Raw genomic sequence first — 21,259 nt, 5'->3', positions numbered from 1 at the left:
GAAATCGAAGAACCAGGGAATTCAATCATAATGTAACCTCATAAGGTAATTCTCCTTCTCTGAGAGCCTTCCTCAGACACAAGGCCATTACGGCAGTATTGTGCAATGGTGAATTCATTTAGCGCACTTGTGACCTACATAAGGCCTCATCAACCACGAGATGCAAAAAATAACTTTTTGGCTGACGTGTGTGGAGCACAATCATGGGGGATTACGGCTTTAAACGTATTCAATCGCTCTTTCTTTTTCTGCTCTGTGGATGGATGACGAGTGTTTTACCCCCCCCCCCCCATCACTTATTTAACAGAAAGAGAAGTTAAGATAGAACTCCCTCCTTCTTTCACATATTTGAAGTATAATTCGACGTGCATATTTTGACTAGTATGCATCTTAAGTGAAGGAAACAGTAGGGAAACACTGTTAACACAGAGTACATGTGTTATAGGGATAAAACAAGGGCCTGCTGGTTGGTTTTTTATGAACTCCTTATGCTGACATATGCCATAAACTCATATATGTCATGTAATATGATGGAGATATAAAGTAGTAGATATAAAGAGAGACTATAGTAAACATACACTTTTCAGCCATGACATTAAAACCACATCCTTGGATCTACACTCAATGCCCATTTTACCAGCTCTGCTTATCATGTAGTCCATCTGTTTCTCTGCATACTGTGTGAGCCCCCTTTCACGCTGTTCTTCAGTATTCAGTACCCCACAGAGCAGGTATTATTTGGGTGGTGGGTCATTCTCAGCACTACAGTGACACTCACCTGATGGTGTTGCGCTAGTGTGTGTTGTGCTGGTCTGAGTGGACCAGAAACAGCAGTGCTGCTGGAATGTTTAAACACCGTCAGTGTCACTGCTGGACTGAGAATCGCCCACTAACCAAAAGCATCCAGCCAACAGTGTCCTGCGCCCACTGATGAGGGACTAGAGGATGACCAACGCAAACTGTGCAGCAACAGCTGAGCCTCTGTCGTCTCTGACTTTACATCTACAAGACGGACCACCACGGTGATAGAGTGGACAGGGTTTAAAAACCCCATGTGTCTGATCCACTTGTACCAGTGCAACACACACTAATATGCCATGACTATGTCAGTGTCACTGTAGTGCACAGAATGATCCACCACCCGAATAATACCTGCTCCGTGGTGGTCCTGACTACTGTAGGACAGGGTAAGAAAGTATGCAGAGAAGCAGATGGACTACAGACTAACTGTAGAACTGCAAAGTGCTCCTATGTGATCAGGGGAGCTGATAAAATGGACAATGAGTGTAGAAACGAGATGTTATGGATGTTTGTGGTTTAAAAATGATCACCATTAGAGAGAGAGAGAGAGAGAGAGAGAGAGAGAGAGAGAGAGAGAGAGAGAGAGAGAGAGAGGAGAGAGAGAGAGAGAGAGAGAGAGAGAGAGAGAGAGAGACTGGCCACGGCCCAGAATTGCTAGGCATATGATGTCCACAAGGGCAAAACGTTACTGTCTCCCACTCTGTGATGCTGCAAAAGAAACCTGGCCATGCATGGGGTCTTTGCAGTGACCCGTACACGTGGCTTTTCGTATTCCATGCATCAGCGTGAACGTGCTGGGTTCATACTCTCATTTACGGCGTTTGCGTTGCAGACGGTGTCAGAGTTGCTGTGAAAACGGCACACAGGCGTGCATGCGGCAGCAATGCTGTACCATTTCCTCCGTGCAACAGCAGCCAGTGAGGCTGCCTCGCTCGCGCCGGTAGCGCAGCTAGGCGCCAGCACACGCGCAGCTGGTTTACGTTTAAAAATTCAAAATGTTGTAACGGACTTTTAACGTTCGCTGCTTGAGAAACGGACATAAACGGGCGCATTAACATCCAATTCCACGATATTTTCACCCAAAAAAAGTACACTGCGCTTTTATTACTATCAGCAGCCAGGAGAAAGCCAACTAGTGCCACAACTCCTCCTGAAAAAAGCGAGTTTGATTCACGAGTTGAGCGATAAGGTTCACAACAGCAGTTAATCCACCACCAGCCGAAGGTAAGCGGGTTCACTTCATCTTATCGTGAGAGGGGGTCTTTCCCGAGCGAAGGGGAAACAAACACGACGCGAGTGAGCGAGAGCTTCGAGTTCAAGGCGAAATAAGGAAGCGAGTGAAGCCGGTGAAGGATGCAGGGAGGGGGGCCTCGAGCAGGAGGCAAGCGCGGGGTTGAAAATGGCCTGGCCGGTGCGGTGTTGCTGTTGTTTATCACTGTTTTGTGCCCCGTCAACACGCTGCTTTCACTCCCCCGCTGCTCAGGCAGGTTTCTTCTGCCTCTGAAAGGTCACAGCAGCCACTTTGTCGCGAACAAGTGGTTTACATTGGACTTGTTCCGAAAAAGAGACTCGCACTTAAACACCTGCCTTGTGTTTGACCCTCTAACCAGAGTGACCAGCTGTTAGGTCGAGGCAAATACGTGAGGTGCCACTGACTGAGCGCAGAGAAGACCCTCCACTCACTCTAATGCTATTAAGTGGTCTCATTGGGCGCGGGCAAAAATGTAAGATGACAAGGCATTTTTTATGATGCACAGTACACATTATGATCTTGTAGTGAGTGAAAAGGGTAAAGAAAAAAGCTGAAATACCCTGCTGAAAAAAGACCATTAGAACCATTAGGATTAGTATTATTTTAATTGCTGTCATTAGAGACCACTTGCTTCCTGTGGGACACCTTTAGATTCCATTGGGTAACCATCAAATGCAACTGACATCAGTCCCAGAACACCTATTGAATCATTGTGATCCTTTATTATGTGATTAAAACCCCATCAGGAAAACACTAAATGTCATTACTGGCTATTGAACACCAGCAGGCACCATCAGAAAATGATGAGTAGTGTTTGTGTTTTTATTTACAGCAGGGCAAAAGATTTCACATGGAGGTGGGTGATATGGCAAAATGTATCATGATACTGTTTTTTTTATGATATTTTTCTGACGTCTGCTAAGTTACAACAGACAAAATTGTGACGCTTTTTAAAAATGGCATCAAAAATATGAACACAGTCACTTATAGTCAACATTTCACACGATGCTGCACTAAATCTAATACAGCTGGATTAATTGTGCTCTCTTTTTAGTCAGCCGCGCAACTGGAAAGTGCTGGTAACCGTAACATGCGCATAAAGGTGTACTGTGCTGTAATTGATCACAATAACAATAAGTATTGTCATATTGCCCAGCTCTTATTTCACATAATATGCAAAACTAACATTACATCTAGTTAAATAGGATCAGTTAAGGTCTTTGTGGGATTTGATCTCCTGGCAAAACCACATCATATCCAAGATGAAGAATGTGTCATAGTTTTGTTCTCTTTTCTTGTTTCAGTGAAACATTGACCCACATTTAAAGAAGTTTGGTGAGTTAACAACTCATGACAGAACCTGCACATGGTTATTGTCCTGTGAATCTGAGACAGATATTGCTTAAAGACTTCCATTATTGGTGCTTGGATGTTAGAAATCTACGTAATGTGGTCTCTCTTAAGTGTGATATGTTCAGGACAGTGTGTTCATCATAACCCACCCAATCTCAGCCAAATACTGCAAAGATTGGGGGTTTTCATGTTCACACATGAAATGTTTAGTGAATCAGAGCCGAATATTACATAAAGATAAGTGCTTCCCATTAGATTAATAGTGTACCTAAATTTGGAGGCATATTCACATCCAGCCTGGCTTTATTTGCACGTTGTTGAAAATGTAGAAATCCTTTGTAACAGGTGTTAGAGCTTAGCAGAATGGCCAGGTGGACAAATGACAGATGGACACATCATGGATACATAGGCAGATGGACAGTCCTGGATTCGTAGCCTGTATCACTTTGTTTTATTACACTGATTCAGTCTAGAGTGTTTGCTAACAGCCAGCTGCTTTTCTGCCCAGTCTTTGGTCAGATCACTTGGCTTCTCTGAATGAAGTTCTGGATTCAGACAGTATTTAAAACAGTAATTGAAATGTGGAAATCAAAGAAGATAAAAAATTGGCAAAGCTTTCAATATATTATTGGTAATAGCTGACGACGTAGCATAATTAGAACAAAAAACTGTGCTTTGAAGGCTTCCTCTGAGAAGATTCTATTGCTTATTCCAACGAAGTTCAGCAAGAACCCAGAAGACGTGGTCTAACTGCTACTGTATTGTGCAGCACTGTACAAAAAGTTTTTTAGGTCCTATTCACGTCTGTTATTAACACCTGTCTTGAGAGAATTAATTATAAGTGGACGGTGAGACATATAGTCTTTTTACACCTGGCCTTTCTGTGTGTTTGGATTACTTCTCCAGAGACCACACGTGAGCAGATTTTGTGACTGGAGAATGGGTGCAATGCACATAGAGGATGTCAGTCTCTTGCTGTGTTTGTTGTGAGAGAAAAATGTCTGACGGGTTCTTGTTCATGTACATTTATGAGCTGTTACAAACGTTGAGATCACATGGATTGCAAATGCAACTTGTAAACAAACAGCAATACAGCTGCTTTTGCTCTGATGACACAGTTGCTTAAGGTGTTCCTTCAACACATTAATACGTTTAAGCTTTCACACTACAGATGTTATGTGGTCATATGCGCCCCTGACCACCTCCCAAAGTGGGTTAAGTGATTGAATCACAGTGCATTCCCAAGACTTATAGCTGCCCACTTATGATTGGATCACACAATGTTAATGGCAGGTGTACACGAGGCTATTTGGAAACTTTTGTCTACAAATGACATATCAGCATGAATGGGCTTTGGTATTAGGCTGATGTTAGCAGATAATTGGTTCCAGTCCTGTAGCACATGCCTGGTGTGATCTGGTGTGGTTAGCTGCCTATGGGGCAGTACTGTTTGTGTAATTTGAGCATGATAGCGTAGTGTTGTATGTTCCTCTGTAATAAAAATATCTTTTTAAAGCTTAAAGAAAAACAATATTTCATCATACTTTGTTTTAATATTGGTATTGAGAACGTTTTGAGAAAGTAGTGCTATCGTGCCATTTCTTGTGTTCAGTTACACTTAAATTTATGTCTGTTTCTTTTGTTTAATTGGTAGTTCTGAGCAAAAACGTACAGTATCTGCTTTGTCATATTTTGCTCTTTTCTGGTGGTGGAAAGTGAATGTTCTGAGGTCTTTCCATTCAAAGAGAAATATAGTTTAAGTGGCAGCAGTAGCGACGTTCGCTCTCTGCACAAAGGCGTTAATGAATCTCATCTAATTATCAAGCCTGGTTGAAATGTTGTGTTGTGGTAATTAGAGCAAACAAGTCACAGCATTGTCGTGTGTCCTCAGGACTCAAATGAAAAACGGCTGCTGAGGTTTGTCTAAGGCTGCTCCTAATATTGCAGTTGTGTTGCTACATGTTGAAAAATTACTTGCAATATACCAAAAGCTTTGAGGCTGTGATGTGGTTATAGAAGGGCTTGCGTCATCAAAGTACCCAAAGAACATTTGTGATTGATTAGGTTGTCATCATTCCGAGGCTGATACTGTGGTAATGACGAGCAAAGACATGCGTATCTCAATATTTCATTTTTCCGAGGTTTTCACACAAGTTTGTTCAAACCAGCTCCGCCAGCAAAACGGTAGTGCCACATTTAAAAGAGGCTATAAAAACTTTTATTACGTTGAACTTCCATGCACAGGTTTTTATTGTTGTTTGCATGTTTTGAATGTAAAGACCTGTAACAGTAAAATGTATTACCACCAAAGAAGAAAATATGTGGCACTTTGTTTAAGTCTGTGCATCATTTTAAGCTACAGTAAGTAATGAGCACATGCTAAAATAGGTTATGTACTAAAATTAGGTTAATGTTATAGGTCTTCAGCTGGTTTTATATTTTAACATGTTAGTTAGTTCACTATGCAAGCTGTGGGCTTCCAGGATGAGCGGATGGCATTTTTCCATGTGGAAATGTTTACAAAATGAGTTGTATTTTAAGCCAATTAGTCAGTTTTAGGTCATAGTTTGACAGGACAAGCTGTCGATTGTTCTGTAACAGTACACTGCTCAATACCTTTTTAATAACAGAAGTGATGCGACTTAGAATATTCCACTGACTAATTTTAGTAATGTAGTACGATCAGCTTCAGGGATTTTTGTAAAGGCAACATTAGCCATTCTGATAAATCACTTACAGTGTGACCTCAGGGAGTCATTTGGTTTGTCAGAACACCAGCATGGAGAGAGAGCTGTTATATGTGAAAAAGTTCATTAAATTAAGGTTCCAACCTTCAGCCGTAATTGTTCTCTTGCTTTCATTATCTGCTCACATAGTTACAACACTATAAGCACATTGCTGCCCCCTCAGATGAAGTGGTTAACTCAATTAAGGTTGAAAATCACTTTAAAAACGTAAGTTTCAGCCCTGGATATACGTTAAAACAGAGAGACTGAGTGAATGAGTGCTCAGACAGCATGCAACTCTGTGCAAGACTGCTAAGTCTGCTAACTTTGTGGATCAGCATTACGTGATGATTAGCTAACTACGCAAAAACGATGAGTTGCGAATGATTGGTCAAATGTTTGCAAAGTTGGTTGGTTTATTTAAAGCCGATTCCATGTTTTCATGTGTTAGTCATTGGGTATGAAATGACTGACAGTGCATGAAGCCACGTCTAAATAAGAAAACATTAGCCATGCCTGTCGTGATGTGCACAGTGATTGAGAGACAGATGTTTTGGGAGAAATGTGTATTAGGCTGTGTTTTCTAGCTCTCCCATGTATGAGCACAGACCTCCAGTGGCTGTTCTTGTATTTTTAATTAGCCCCCTACTATGACCCAGCACTAAATATAGAATGTACAGAGAAAGGCAGAGAGAGGAAAAAAGGAGGGTGGGGGAGGGAGGGAGGGAGGGAGGGAGGGAACAGAGCAGAAGCACAAACATGAACACAGACACACACCGTATTTGTACATTTGTTTTTCATTTGCTTGTGTTTGTTTTTTTCTCCTCTCACTTAAGGCATAGATATTCCCCTCACGTGCAGCTACACAGCTTGTAGAGGGCTGAACAAATGATCTGGGGTAGGGGAACGAGAGGTGGCGATGCAAGAGAATAGGTGTACACACACACACACACCCCCACACCCTCTTACAAATGCAAGGAAAGGACACATTCTCAAGGACAAGAAGTTTGGTGCTCTCGTGAGAAATAAACTAAGATTGTTGACAGACTCTGTTTCTAAACAGCTTGGATTAGCTGTGAAAAAAATACGGTCTGTTTCTCTAATTGATTAAAGAGAAAAGGTGGTTATGCTGTATTAAATCCGTTCCGTGCTGCCTTGATTGATGGATGCGCTGTGATAAGTTCTAACTGAGTGTACACGCACATTCAGAACGCAGCTCACATAGCTTAGGCCTTATCGTTTTTTCATTAGGGTAAAAAAAAACTTTTCTTACTCAAAATATGAATAAATTACATTATTAACCCTTAAATACCCTTAAAGTACTATGTATGTAATTCCATATTGAGTAACACTGTAAGATGCAGTTTGTTTTAAATGTGATTTTTTAAAGCAGTTATTATTGCTTCTAGCACTCAGAACTCTCTGTATGGAAATTCTGAGCCCAGCATGACTCAAAGACTGCGGCTGTGTCCAAAACGGGTCCCTACTCCCTCATTAGTAGTGTGATCTACATGGGAGAACTATGTCGTTTACTAAATAGTGGTAAAGCACATGAATCAATAGTTCTGACACTTACTCCTCATTAGCCTGCGTCACTACTCACCAGTGACATAAACAAACCAGCAGTATTTGCTGAGCGAGGCTGAATTTGCTTTTTATTCACAATCTTAGACATGAGCGTAATGTTTTGAAAAGTGCAGGGGACAAGAGAAAGGAAGTAAAAGACATGACTAGACTAAACATTCAATGCTTGGTCCATGGGTACAGTTAACAGTCAGCATAGTGTTGTATGCTGAGCAGTATTAGGGTATTTGTTTTTAATTGTAAGAGCTTCTGTTTTTTGAAGAGTTTCTTGAGAGTCGTGAGAGAGTCAGAAGTTTAATTTTCAGTGGCTCAGCAAACAGCGGTAAATTAACATATTTCTTTCCATTGTTTAGTAACAAGAGACTTCCAAAGCCACAGTTTGGTAACAGTTTGTCTTTGAGTAAAGGCTCAGTCACACTAGCTTATTCTAACAACATTTTGCATGCATAATTACTTTTATTTTAATAGAATTCTCTGTGATGAGCAGTTTCACATCACAGATTTCCAGAGGGAGTCAGATTTGACTTTTGTGAATTCTCATTTAGGGCTAGGCAATATCACAATATATATTGTTATCATAATATATCATATTGTGTTACAATAGAGTACAATTTTTGTATTTTTTTTTTTAAATGCAGCACTACTAGTTATTTTTTCCAGATACAACTAGTCAGATGTGTAAATATATATATATATTGTGGCATATAATGCAAAATGTCTTGAAGTATCACAATATTACATTTTTGCCAGATTACCCACCTGTATTCGCATCCTTGACCAATAGCACTGCCTTGATTTGGCTGTGAACGTCTGAAGATATTTGACTTTGTATACAAAATACACAGCAACATACAACTCCAATTTTACGTTGTGTAAAACATAAATAAAAACAGAATATGATGATTTGAAATCCTTTTCAACCGATATTCAATTGAATACACTACAAAGACGAGATATTTAATGTTCAAGCAGATCAACTTTATTGTTTTTTCAAATATTCACTCATTTTGAATTTGATGCCTGCAACACGTTCCAGAGAAGTTGGGACAGGGGCGTGTTTCCCACTGAGTTACATCACCTTTCCTTTAACACTCAATAAGCGTTTGGGAACTGAGGACACTGATTGTTGGAGCTTTGTAGGTGGAATTCTTTCCCATTCCTGCTTGATGTCCAGCTTCAGCTGCTCAGCAGTCCGGGGGTCTCCGCTGTCGTATTTTGAGCTTCATAATGTGCCACACATTTTCAATGAGAGACGGTCTGGACTGCAGGCAGGTCAGTCTAGTACCCGCACTCTTTTACTATGAAGCCACGCTGTTGGAACACGTGCAGAATGTGGCTCGGCGTCGTCTCGCTGAAATAAGCAGGACGTCCCTGAAAAAGACGCTGCTTGGATGGCAGCAGATGTTGCTCCAAAACCTGTATGTACCTTTCAGCATTAATGGGGCCTTCACAGATGTGCAGGTTACCCCTGCCATGGGCACTAACACCCCCCCACACCATCAGAGGTGCTGGCTTTTGAACTTTGTGCTGAAAACAATCCAGACAGTCCTTTTCCTCTTTGGCCCGGAGGACACGACGTCCATGATTTCCAGAAACAGTGTGAAATGTGGACGCGTCAGACCACAGGACACTTTTCCACTCTGCGTCAGTCCATCTCAGATGAGCTCGGCCCAGAGAAGCCGGCGGCGTTTCTGGGTGGTGTTGATATGTGGCTTCGCTTTGCATGGCAAAGTTTTAACCTGCACTTGTAGATGGAGCGACGAACTGAGTTCACTGACAGTGGTTTTCCGAAGTGTTCCTGAGCCCATGTGGGAATATCCGTTACAGAATGATGTGGGTTTTTAATGCAGTGCCGCCTGAGGGGTCGAAGGTCACGGGCATTCAATATTGATTTTCTGCCTTGCCACTTACTTGCAGAGATTTCTCCAGATTCTCTGAATCTTTTGATGATATTATGGACTGTAGATGATGAAACCCCTAAATTCCTGCAGTTGCACGTTGAGAAACGTTGATCTTAAACTGTTGGACTATTTGCTCACGCAGTTGTTCACTAAGTGGTGAACCTCGCCCGTCCTCGCTTGTGAACGACTGAGCCTTTCAGGGACGCTCCCTTTATACCCAATCATGACCCTCACCTGTTTCCAATTAACCTGTTCACCTGTGGAATGTTCCAAACAGGTGTTTTTTGAGCATTCCACAACTTTCCCAGTCTTTTGTTGCCCCTGTCCCAACTTCTTTGGAACGTGTTGCAGCCATCAAATTCAAAATGGGTGAATATTTGCAAAAAACAATAAAATTTACCTGTTTGAACATTAAATATCTTTGTAGTGTATTCAATTGAATATAGTTTGAAAAGGATTTGCGAATCATCATATTGCATGATTGTTACCAATATTATTTTGACCGTTCCGGTTGCCACGTTGTTGTTGTTAGATCCCTGTTTTAAGCTGGGAGCTGCACTATTTTGCAGAATGTTAGCAAGACCACAATACTGCACAGTTTCATCAGTGTGGGTTAGACATGTTAGAACAACAGGACAGAAGGCAGTGGGTGGTTTAATAATGAAAAAGAAATGTGAAGATGTCTCACCTAGAAAAATAATTATTATTCTATATTCGCTGTCTCTCTGCATCTGTGTCTGAGTCAAGGTAGTTAGTAAATAATAGGCTCTCATCTGAGGTCATTTAAAAATAGGCTATCTCTCTCTCTCTCTCTCTCTGGAGAGAATGATAAATATGTGATGGATGGGAGATAAATAATGAATCTGAAGTGACTTCACCCATGGAAGCAGGATGTCGAAATGTTGGCCAATTACATCATAAGGAACCCTGCTATAAAATACTGCTGCAAGGAGTAGCGTAGAACATGTAGATATTAGAGTATGTTGTTTTTTATAGATTAGTGTGAGTGTAAATTAAGGATTATTAATTACAGTGAACCATTAACATTTGAGGTGAGTTATGATTGTCCTTGTACAGTATTTTATTCCAGTGTCACTGTTAATGCCAGGCTCTACTCTAACCAAGAAAGTCTTGAATTGTGTAAAGGATAATAATGGAAAAGAACAAGAGCTACGCTGGTCATATCACATTGAATCAGCCCTTATTGGCTCATAACTTTCACTGCTTGCCAGAGCTCTTCCAGTTTCCTACTGATATACTCCCCCAGTTCAGCTGCCACCGCCACTGGCCAGATGTGGAGCCATTATGGACCACGTTTCCTCCATGACGACTCATGACTAATTGGTCTCCAGAGACTGTTGCATACGTGCTGTTACATACAAAAAGGCACCTAGCGCCTGACATGCAGTCAGACTAGAACAGACTGCTGTGACATGCTACAATCTAAACCTGACCGAATAAACTAGTGTTGTTAAGGGGGAATTTTAAACTAACACAAAAAAACTGATTTGCTTTCACAAAGTTGGCAGACCTTGACTCAATATAGCTGTTACATAGTGTTAAAAGATTTTTTTTTCAGTTTTATTAAGGCCTGTATAAGCAACAGTGTTGTCTTAAAGGTGCAGTATGTAAGATTTAGAGACATCTGGTGGTGAGGTTGCCAATTGCAACCAGCTGAACCCCTCCCTCATTCCTCCCTTTCCAAGTGTGTAGTAGAACCTATGATGGCAGCCAGGTTTTCTACTGTTGCCTGTCCCAATTTTGTTTTGTTTCTTTATATTTTTGTTTCTTTGAAGATTAGGTTTCATCCTATCTTGCTTTTTTGTGCTGAACAATAAGTACAATCATTTGTCAGAATCTTAAACGTTTAACAACACAAAATGATCAGCACCAGCAACCCCCACTGATTTTCCTTCATCTTCCAATGTGCTATTACACCACCAAGTTCGAGCTGCTGCTTCAGGGTAAAAGTGCAAAAGACGCTCTCTAGAGGTGGTGTTTGCTTTTTTTTATTATTCTGGGCTACTGTAGAAACATGGCGACACAATGTGGCGGCCCCTGTTGGAAGTGGTCCTGCTCCCTGTGTAGATACTAAGGGCCTATTCTAAGCTAACGAAAAGTAAATTTAGTTACAGGTGATTAAATTCTAATGAAAATATGGTTTTATATTTTTTTTACCATATATATATATATGTATATATATGGTTTTCCATTTCTGCTAATAAATCTCCCTAAATCTAACACACTGCAATTTAAAATTTTAAGTGGGGAGTTTTACCTGAAAAACATGGAGCTTGTGAGTTGCCTGTAGAGGAAGACTTTGTCAGACTGAAGAATTTAGGGCTCAGTTACTTTATGATTCTGTGGAAGGGTGTTCTCTCATGTCCATGTATCAGTACAAGTTTTAAGACTTTTGTTGGACATTCATCCTGTTCGCTCTTAAGAAAGCATCTGAACTGAATAAAACGAAGACCCGTCAATTCTTGGTATACTACCTAGAAATAGCCATCAGCTTGCTGTTACCATCATAATCATAAAGAGGTCAAGCTTACACCCAGAGATTGTAATATTGTAATGCTGCTGTCTACAGAATTACAATATGACTTCAGTTGTCTGTTTCATTAGATCAGTATGGTGGTACATCCTTAACTATAAATGACCGTTAACCACTGTTCTGGACTGTGCATTATAGGCTAAAAATCCATTATAAACTTGCAACTGTTGTTCTTTCAACTGACAGTGGTATCATTGAAACAATGGCACTTGAAACTTACATGATTAAAATTTGGCACACATTAATAAAATGTGTTACTCCAACACAATTCTTGCCAAATTAACCAGATTTAGACAAAGCAGGGGTGTTGATGTAATATATTTGATTTGTATCTAACCAATCTAACATTTTAATTATGAATCTTTTTTCTTTTTCTCAGTTTTATTGTTTTTATACAAACATAAGCAGATGTTTTTGGAAGTTCCTCATTGTTGATTGCCACTGGGCATCCGTCTCACCCACATGGTAAATCTGGTCAGGGTAATTGGATAGGTTGTGATTAATTCATATAAAGACTCATTGGTTAACTGGCTGAGATTAATTGATACGTTGAGTGAATAATTGATATGTTTTGATCGGTTAAGGTTAGGTGGCTTGCTGTCTCAGAGAAATCTAACTGAAGCATTATAATCTTCTTTTGGGCTGTCATTTGAGGCAAAAATCTCACATCTATACACAAACAGACACTGTCTGAAGCACTATATCTGCGAAGTTAAAATTCATGCCCGGCTACACCACTCGGCCTCCTGCCCACCTGCTGGTTGTCGTGGTGATGATACTATCCGCAGGCTGGGCTTAATAATTGATAGCAGGTCTTTTTGGCAGTAATCGCTCATCAGATGCACTCCTCTTATGGGAGATATTAGAAAATGTGTGTGTGAGGTTTGTGTGTGTGTGTGTGCACATATGTGCATGTGTGTGTTAATGTAGATGTCTTTAGGGTAAAGTGTGTTTGATGCTTAGTGTACTATTTGGCAGGAAATGCTAGTTTTGCACTGGGTGCTTTTAGGGTGTGTGTTTGCATTTATGTGATTTTTGGCTTTGGCTGATCCTCTGGATGATATTGAGGGTGTAAACTGCTGAGTTGTAGGTCAGACCAAAAAGACCCACTGCTTTGTGTGTATGTGTCTGTGTGAAGAGAGAGACATTTAAACCTTTAGGGGCACTTTTGCTGATTATTTGTTTGATGTAACAACCAATTGCATGCCTATAATGTCAATGTCAGGAAGCAGGGTGGGGTGCAAAGATACAACTCATTATATTATATTAAATTATATCACATTGCTGTTTCATGACTTGCATGTTTGCTTAAGCCTAATATGTTATCTTGCTGTAATAAACTAAGACACATTTTCAGAATTTTTGAAAAAATGTATTGAATCGAGACATCGCTGTATTGTGTCAAACAATATTCTGAATCTTTGCTCCTTGGGATGCATGACAATATTGCGCAGTGGGTAGTGCTGTTGTCTCATAGCAAGGAGAGCCTGGGTTCTATTCCCTGGTTGGGTGACCAGGGTCATTTGTGTGTTTACATGTTCTCCCTGTGTCTGCGTGGGTTTCTTCAGTCCCAAGACATGCAATCAGGCCAATTGGACATGCTAAATTGCCCCTAGGTGCGAGTGTGGGTGTGAATGTATATATCTGTCTGTCTGCCTTGCAATGTACTGGTGACCTGTCCAGGGTGTATCCTACCTTTCAATCAGTGAGGCTCCAGCTCCCCCCACGACCCAGAAGGATAATCAGCTTAGAAGATGTGTGTTTGTATGTGTGAACCGCTGTGTTCCAATTTTTACACTGTGTAAAATTTCGGCATTGTTATCAGTAGAAATTCACCAATCCGTTATTATGAATCGGATTGGAACCAATCCTGACTATATTCAGATATCAGCCAGATGTGTCTTTACCCATTCAGTACTGTCTGTGAGGCCACATTCATGTTTGCAGTCGATGGACAACAGCAAACCAGATATTACGTTGTTTTCATTGTAGCTGCAATTAGCTGCAATGGACAGTTCTTCCACTACCGTCCACTACCGTCAACGGTCCACAGATGGAACAGTACATCAAGACAAGTCAATTTTCCTAACTTTTCCTGTCGACTACAGCAGTTGAATACACCAGGTGTTGAATATTTTTAGCGCCATCGATGCCAAACATCTCGAATTCCAGATGAAGACAGCATTGTACAGCAAAAACAAAAGAGTACAGCGTATCTTCCTGCCTTTCTCCACCTTAAATAGACAGTTGGCTCTGTGTGCTGCTATGAGTTGTTTAAACAGCTGAAAGCAGCATCAGCTGCAGCTTGACTTGGAGTGCATTATGCCAAAACATGATAAACATCAAAAACACCTTCTGTTTTTATTAACAGAGCAGAAAGCTCATACAGGATATAATTATGAATGATCAAAAAACAGACAAACCTCTTTGTTTAAGACAGTCAGACTAGCAAGCATAAATTCTGCCTCAGTTGTTTAATGTTGGTGTGTTAAAATAAAACCCTGTTTTGTATCAGTTTTGCAAGCAAAAATACACACATTTGTGTTGTTAGCAATTTTCTATAGACTTAAAAGATCAAATTAAAATAGATTAGCTGTGATATTCAAATACATATTTATGATTTTATTTAATAAGATACAGAATAATAAGATACAGCTGTTAGTAGCACAGCAACATGTAATAGTTGCAAAGCTAAAGTTTTGAGGGGAAAACTCACACTTTATTTGAAGGTTGTCACTGGAATAATAGTTTGTTATCCAGAAGCATAATAACCATAGTAGCATAATAACAAAGTTTTTTGTGATACTTCATTCTTGTTTTTCATTCTTAGTCATTTTAATTTGTATTACTGTTTTGCTTTAATTACAGCCAAGCATTAGACACAATTAAAATAAAATAAAATAAAATAAAGCACTGAAGTCAGATTGCTATTTGGTATCAGCCCAGAGATCAGGAATCAGATTGGGATTAGAAGAGAGAAACTGGAATTGGTGCATCTCTGGATATGGGCCGATATGTATTTGGATGTTTGCGTTGGCCCGCATTCCCACATTTGTGCATCTCTTTGTACACTTCTAGTGGGGTGGCCTGAGTAAAACCAGTTCTGTGGTACAAGCTGGATCAAGTATGTTGCATGATACTGCATATTTTACATTGATCAGTTCATGTCAAACAGAGTTCCCTAAGTTTATGGTGCTGAGTACATCTTTGCAAGTAGTTAAATGGCAGTGGAGACTTTTGCCCATGGCTAACACGACCATATGGGGATGTAGTTGAGCATGGATAACACACTTTTTCTCCTGCCTACACTCACACACAGTAGCACATAGTTCCTAATTGGCTGTAAAACCCTTGTCTCAGCAGTTGGTGAACACTTTTGCAGGTGTATGGCTAAGCAGTTTTAACTCCCTCTCTCTCACTCACCTTCTCTTTTTGTATCCTTTTTTTTCTTTTTCTCTAGGAGAGAAAGAGCTGGCACTTCATCCATCCATCCCAAAAAGTGGATCAGCGAAGCACACCTGTATACTTCTACTGGACACGGCCTTTCAGTTGGTAAGTCATGCCTGAGGTGGGGAGTGTTAGCTGATTTGTACCACAATTCTGAATCATTCTTAAACGGCTCGCGACTCGATTCAGTCTTGATACTTGTGAAATTTCAGCCTGACATAAAAACACGGACAAAACTGATTCAGTTTGTGCTGCCAACCATATTGCTCTGTCAGTTTTCATCAGTTTTACTTCAAACACCCAGCCTTTCAATATTGAAGTGAAAAACAACTGAAACAGTTGACTGGTGTTTAGTTTATATAGGAGATGTACTAGCTAGAGCAGTAGCTTTTATAGCTGAAGTCATTTCAAGTAGTTTTGGCTCTTTCCTTTATATGTTGTGTTTACTTTGTGTAGTGCTATAATTTTGTACTTCCTACTGAAGGTTTTTTTTATGAAAGGCTTCTTGAAGTCATGTCAGATTTGACAGGTTTTTACTGTTATAAAATGCAATGCCTGCATGAGACTTGGACTTGCACCTCAGAGACTAGAGACTCGACTTGGACTTGCACCTCAGAGACTAGAGACTCGACTTGGACTTGCACCTCAGAGACTAGAGACTCGACTTGGACTCGCGCCTCGGCAACTCAAGACTCAACTCAGACTCACAACTCTAAGACTTGAGACTCAACAGAGACTTGCACTTCAGAGACTCAGACTCAGACTCGACACTCGAATCAAACTCGCATCTCTACAACTCGAGACTTGACTCAAACTCGCATCTCTACAACTCGAGACTTGACTCAAACTCTCATCTTAGAGACTTGGACTCGTGCCTCAGATACTCAAGACTCAACTTGGTTTCGTGCCTCAGATACTCAAGACTCAACTTGGATTCAGAGACTTGAGACTTGACACTGTCTCACATCTTAGAGACTCGAGATTCAACTCTGACTCGCACCTCAGACACTTGGGACTCAACTTGGACTCCCATCTCAGAGATTTGAGACTCAATGCAAACTTGCAGCTCAGAGACTCGGACTCACACATCACACACTCGAGACTCGACTTGGACTCACATCTCAAAAAACTCACCTCACAGGCTCGAAACTTGGCTCAGACTCATAAATTGACCGTTGAGTTGTACACAAATACACAGATGACTTTTTTGTGTGTAGAGAGCATTAGTTGTGTGCATTGAGAGAGCAATGAAATACAGATGAACGAGATCTATAAAAGCTACAGAATTGTGAACTCACCTCTGAGACTGTGTGCGTGTTTGTGCGAGAGAGAGAGAAAGAGAGATAGAGAGAGAGAGAGAGACAGACAGAGAGAGAGAGAGAGAGAGAGAGAGAGAGAGAGAGAGACAGAGACAGAGACAGAGAGAGAGAGACAGACAGGCAGAGAGAGAGAGAGAGAGAGAGAGAGAGAGAGAGAGAGAGAAAGATTGAAAGGGCCAGGTCTGCAGATTCAGCACTTCCGCTTACCTGTCATGTGTGCACACGCACGCAGATCATTGGCGTTCAGTGAAAACACACACACACACACACACACACACACACCTTTCACTTGTGCTCAGTGTATCAGTGGGCGAATACAGGTCAGCTCCCAAGTGTACAGCTGTCTCAAATTCCCTGTCTCTCTCTCTTTCTGTCTCTTTTCCTGCTCACTCTCAGACTTTTTAATGGTCATGATCCTTTTAATTATCATTCTCAAGAAAACATGGTGTGTAAATAAGATACTGTTACACACCATGTTGTAGAGATGGTGTGATGCCACATTTAAGTTCTGATACAGATATTGAAACCTTGATTATTGGCTCATGCATAGTAGCTTTTAGATGAGCTGTCTTCGCTGGGCTGCCCAGCTGGTCAGCCTATGAGAGTCACTGTTTTTTGTTGTTTGCGTCATACGTGATGGTCATTCCGTCTCATTACATCAAGTCAGATCAGTTGGCTCAGTTATAAATTTAGAGCCGGGTCTCTCAGCTTCTAAACGGCCTTTCGGTCTGTAGCATTGCCAGTTTTTTATTCCCAGAATTATTCAAATTAGCAATATTATCATTTAATTTTCACTAAAACTCTACCTTCTAGTTAAGTAATTAATTGCATTATGTTTGCTATTTGAAAAAGTATGTCAGAAGTTATGCAGTTTCACTGGATGAATTTTGAGATTGCGATCACAATATAGGTGGATGGGCAAAATGCATGCAAATCTCATCAAGAATGAGCCATGAAAAACAATTAATTTACCAAAATAAATAAATAAATAAAGGGCTGTTCACCTCCCAGCATTTCCTTAAAAAAGCCAGTTCAAAGAGCCAACTCATCACTAAGAGGCATCGCCTCTAAAAATGTTTTTATTTTTATAATTATCACTTTGTAAACTCTTAAGCACGTTTAGCCTATGCTGGCAGCTACAGAATGAGTATTGATTTTTTACACTCTCAAGGTGGTTCTGTGTAATTGTAGCAAAGTGTAAACATGTGCATGATTGAGGGTGAATGCAAGTAGAAATCACCTTGGTCTTTCTTTACTCTGTGAAACTTTCATGCAACTCTAGGTCCTGAAAACCTGCATCAAACGAAACTGAACTTCAGTTGCATAATGTAGTGTCCTGCAGTTCATTTGAAACTCTGACGTAACAGTTGCAAGTCTAAGCTTTGTGATTCACGTTTTCTGAAACAGGCAGTCAAAATACTGATAACGTGTCACATGAACATGTTAAATGACATCATTTTAACTCATTCATTTTACTAAATTAATGGACAATAAAATAGAAGATGGCTTTCTGGAAAATTGAAAATGAGATTTCCGGACTAACTTTATGTAAGGTTGGAAGTTATTCATTTTGTCCGTGACAACAAACAAATGTGTTTCTTGATGCTATACATCCTATATTAACTAGCCAGCTAACTCCCTGCCTTTTTTTTATGGTGTTATGATTTATGTTAGATTATACATTTTCATCTCTCCGTGCTCCTAGAAGAACTTGCCGTGCCTCCAGGACATGGGAGAGAATGAGTGAGCGAGAATTTAGAGACGACCATAAACATACATTTTCAAAGGCTTAACAAGCACAGAACAAATTGAGGCTTAGACATAATTAAGACATAATTGAGACAAATTGAGACATAAAAGATACATATATGTAGATCAGAACAGATATACAGAACAGCAGTGACAGCTGAAAATAATATACAAAGGCAATAAAAATGCTTCAAATATGTGAACACATCAACTTTTTATAGCAAAACTTATTTAAAAAAATATGAGTTGCTAATTTAGCTAATGGACTATGTTGGTACAGCTTTGTTTTTTTTAATTGCATACAACTTGTTGTGTTGTAAGTTTGATCAGGTAAAGCCTGACTTAGAGCCTGTTATTATGCTAATAACAGTCCTAGATTGTGAGTGTCCTAGAGAGATCTAACTAAATCCGTCTTCATGGATATTCGTGACATAGCTGTGGATACAGCATGTCAGAATTATGATCATAATAAGTAGCACTAGTGTGATACAATAGCATACACTGGCAGGTGGACTGCATATAATGCATGGGTTTTTATACCTTCTACCATAGACTTATGCGTGACATAAATAGCATTCAAAACCAGGCTTGCCTTGTATTAAACTAGTGTAAATTAAGCACTTCATTTAACATGGCCATCTGAAAGTACTAGGGATATGGGAAAAGGAGCCAGTGCCAATATCCAGTATTTTTAATATACATATCTGCTGATGCTGATACATAAATGTTGGTAACATATACATTGAACAAGTATACAATGGATACATTTTAGTGCAGTAGCCCACCGTTGCTTTTTTTTTTTTGCACAGGTGATAACTAATTTGTGTTTTATACATATTTTTGTATGCTGAATATTCAGTTATGCATTACGATCAACCACTGATTTCAAATGAAAAATGTGGTTAACATGCCTTTGGTCAGTCCAGAAAAGGTTCTGTTATGACTTTACACATCAGACTTGGATTGATGAAGAGCTTTTGTCAAGCTCATAGTTCTAAATAGAGCTAATTAGTAGTGCCAAGACCAATGAAGGAATTTTTGTAGATCCTTAAATTAGATAAGTAATAGTGGAGTGATAAAATGAGTGAAGCAGAAAAAGCAACATGGCTGTTGTTCAAGTTTGTTACTAAGAACTTTCTGGAAATCATCTAGCAGAAAATTACTGCAAAATAATGAGTGACCTATTGACGTCATACAAAGCTATTGTGTGCAACGTGTCATTAAAAATACATTTGTGTTCTTTTCTGAGAACCTCGGCTCTGTCAGTGGTGAGCATGGCCAGCAATTTCATCAAGTAATTTCCAAGTGGTGCCTTAATATGCTAACTGCTATCAAATAAGTCATTCCAGAAGCAGCAAAAAAGCTGAATGTTTTTAGGAAATATTATTAATCTTTGTTTTTAACCTAAACATTTTCTTTAAAATTTCAGTCATGTGTCACATAAAATCCCTAGCTTTTAGAAAATATACCTTAAAACACATTTAAAATCAGCTGAAAACATCCTACTAGAATCACCTTTTTTAGTTCATGTGACAAAAAAATAATATTTCTGTCACCCAGTGTAATTTTTAAGCAATTATCTGCTGACAGCAACATGATTCATTGTGATGATATCAATGTGCATTCCTAAAATATACATATAACATATAAAATAACATGCCCAACTATCCTATATGAAGAAATCGCCTATGGAGCCAACAGCATGACTTACACAAATTCACAGCTGTTTTACATGTTAGACTGTTTCAGAATAAATAATGATATATATATATATATATATATATATATATATATATATATAAAGTAGGCCCATTCCACTTAACAAATACTCCTCAAGAAATCACATTGCCTTGCAGGAGGTACTTATTACATTTTTCTCATTTAGAAAAATGACACCACCAGTGAAAATGTTTCACATTTCAGTTGTCCTATGTTGAGCTTGAGGATAAAGGAACTGTGACAAGTCAAGCTCCATTTCAGTGGTTAGCCTTGTCTTTCAGTCACCAAAAAAGAGGTGCTGTCATCTCTTACCAGGTTTTGTTATTACAGTAATGTGAGTTCATTTCAAACTGGGCTACAGTTGCATAGGAAGCACTAGTTTCTCCAAATTATAGAGAGCAATGTGGTCAAGAATTATTGCTTAGCAGATTTGTAGAAACTGACATTGTAGATTCAGACATCATCAGTAATCACTCAGATTACAGCACCTTCCCAAGTAAAGCACATCTGGCTCGAATAGGTCTTTTAAGATTAAGATTAAGTGACCCTTATTAGTCCCACAGAGGGGAAATTTCACCTCCGCATTTAACCCATTCGTGCAGTGAAACACCACATACACACACTAGTGAAGACACACACTAGGGGGCGGTGAGCACACTTGCCCGGAGCGGTGGGCAGCCCAATCCGCAGCGCCCGGGGAGCAGTTGGGGGTTAGGTGTCTTGCTCAAGGGCACCTCATTCACAGACTATCAGCTCAGAGGATTGAACCAGAGACCTACCGGTCGCAAGGCTGGTTCCCTAACCTCCAGCCCACGACTGCACCAATTAACGAGCTAATTGTTGGTTTTATTGTG

At 39.9% G+C, this 21,259-nt stretch overlaps 1 protein-coding gene across 1 annotated transcript in view; it reads left to right on the top strand.

Moving 5' to 3' along the window:
- Nucleotides 1–1,641: 1,641 nt before the first annotated feature.
- The window catches only part of klhl5 (kelch-like family member 5), a 106,606-nt gene continuing 86,988 nt past the window's right edge, over nucleotides 1,642–21,259 (top strand). The window contains exons 1-2 of the mRNA XM_037532840.1: nucleotides 1,642–2,025; nucleotides 15,632–15,723. The gene's annotated coding sequence lies outside the window, so the exon portion shown is untranslated. The remainder of the gene's footprint in view (nucleotides 2,026–15,631; nucleotides 15,724–21,259) is intronic.

The sequence above is a fragment of the Pygocentrus nattereri genome, chromosome 22 (genome assembly GCF_015220715.1).
Source record: "Pygocentrus nattereri isolate fPygNat1 chromosome 22, fPygNat1.pri, whole genome shotgun sequence".
Taxonomy (NCBI): Eukaryota; Metazoa; Chordata; class Actinopteri; order Characiformes; family Serrasalmidae; genus Pygocentrus; species Pygocentrus nattereri.
The sequence above is the reverse complement of the archived record's forward strand: the minus strand, read 5'-3'. Positions and strand labels throughout refer to the sequence as shown.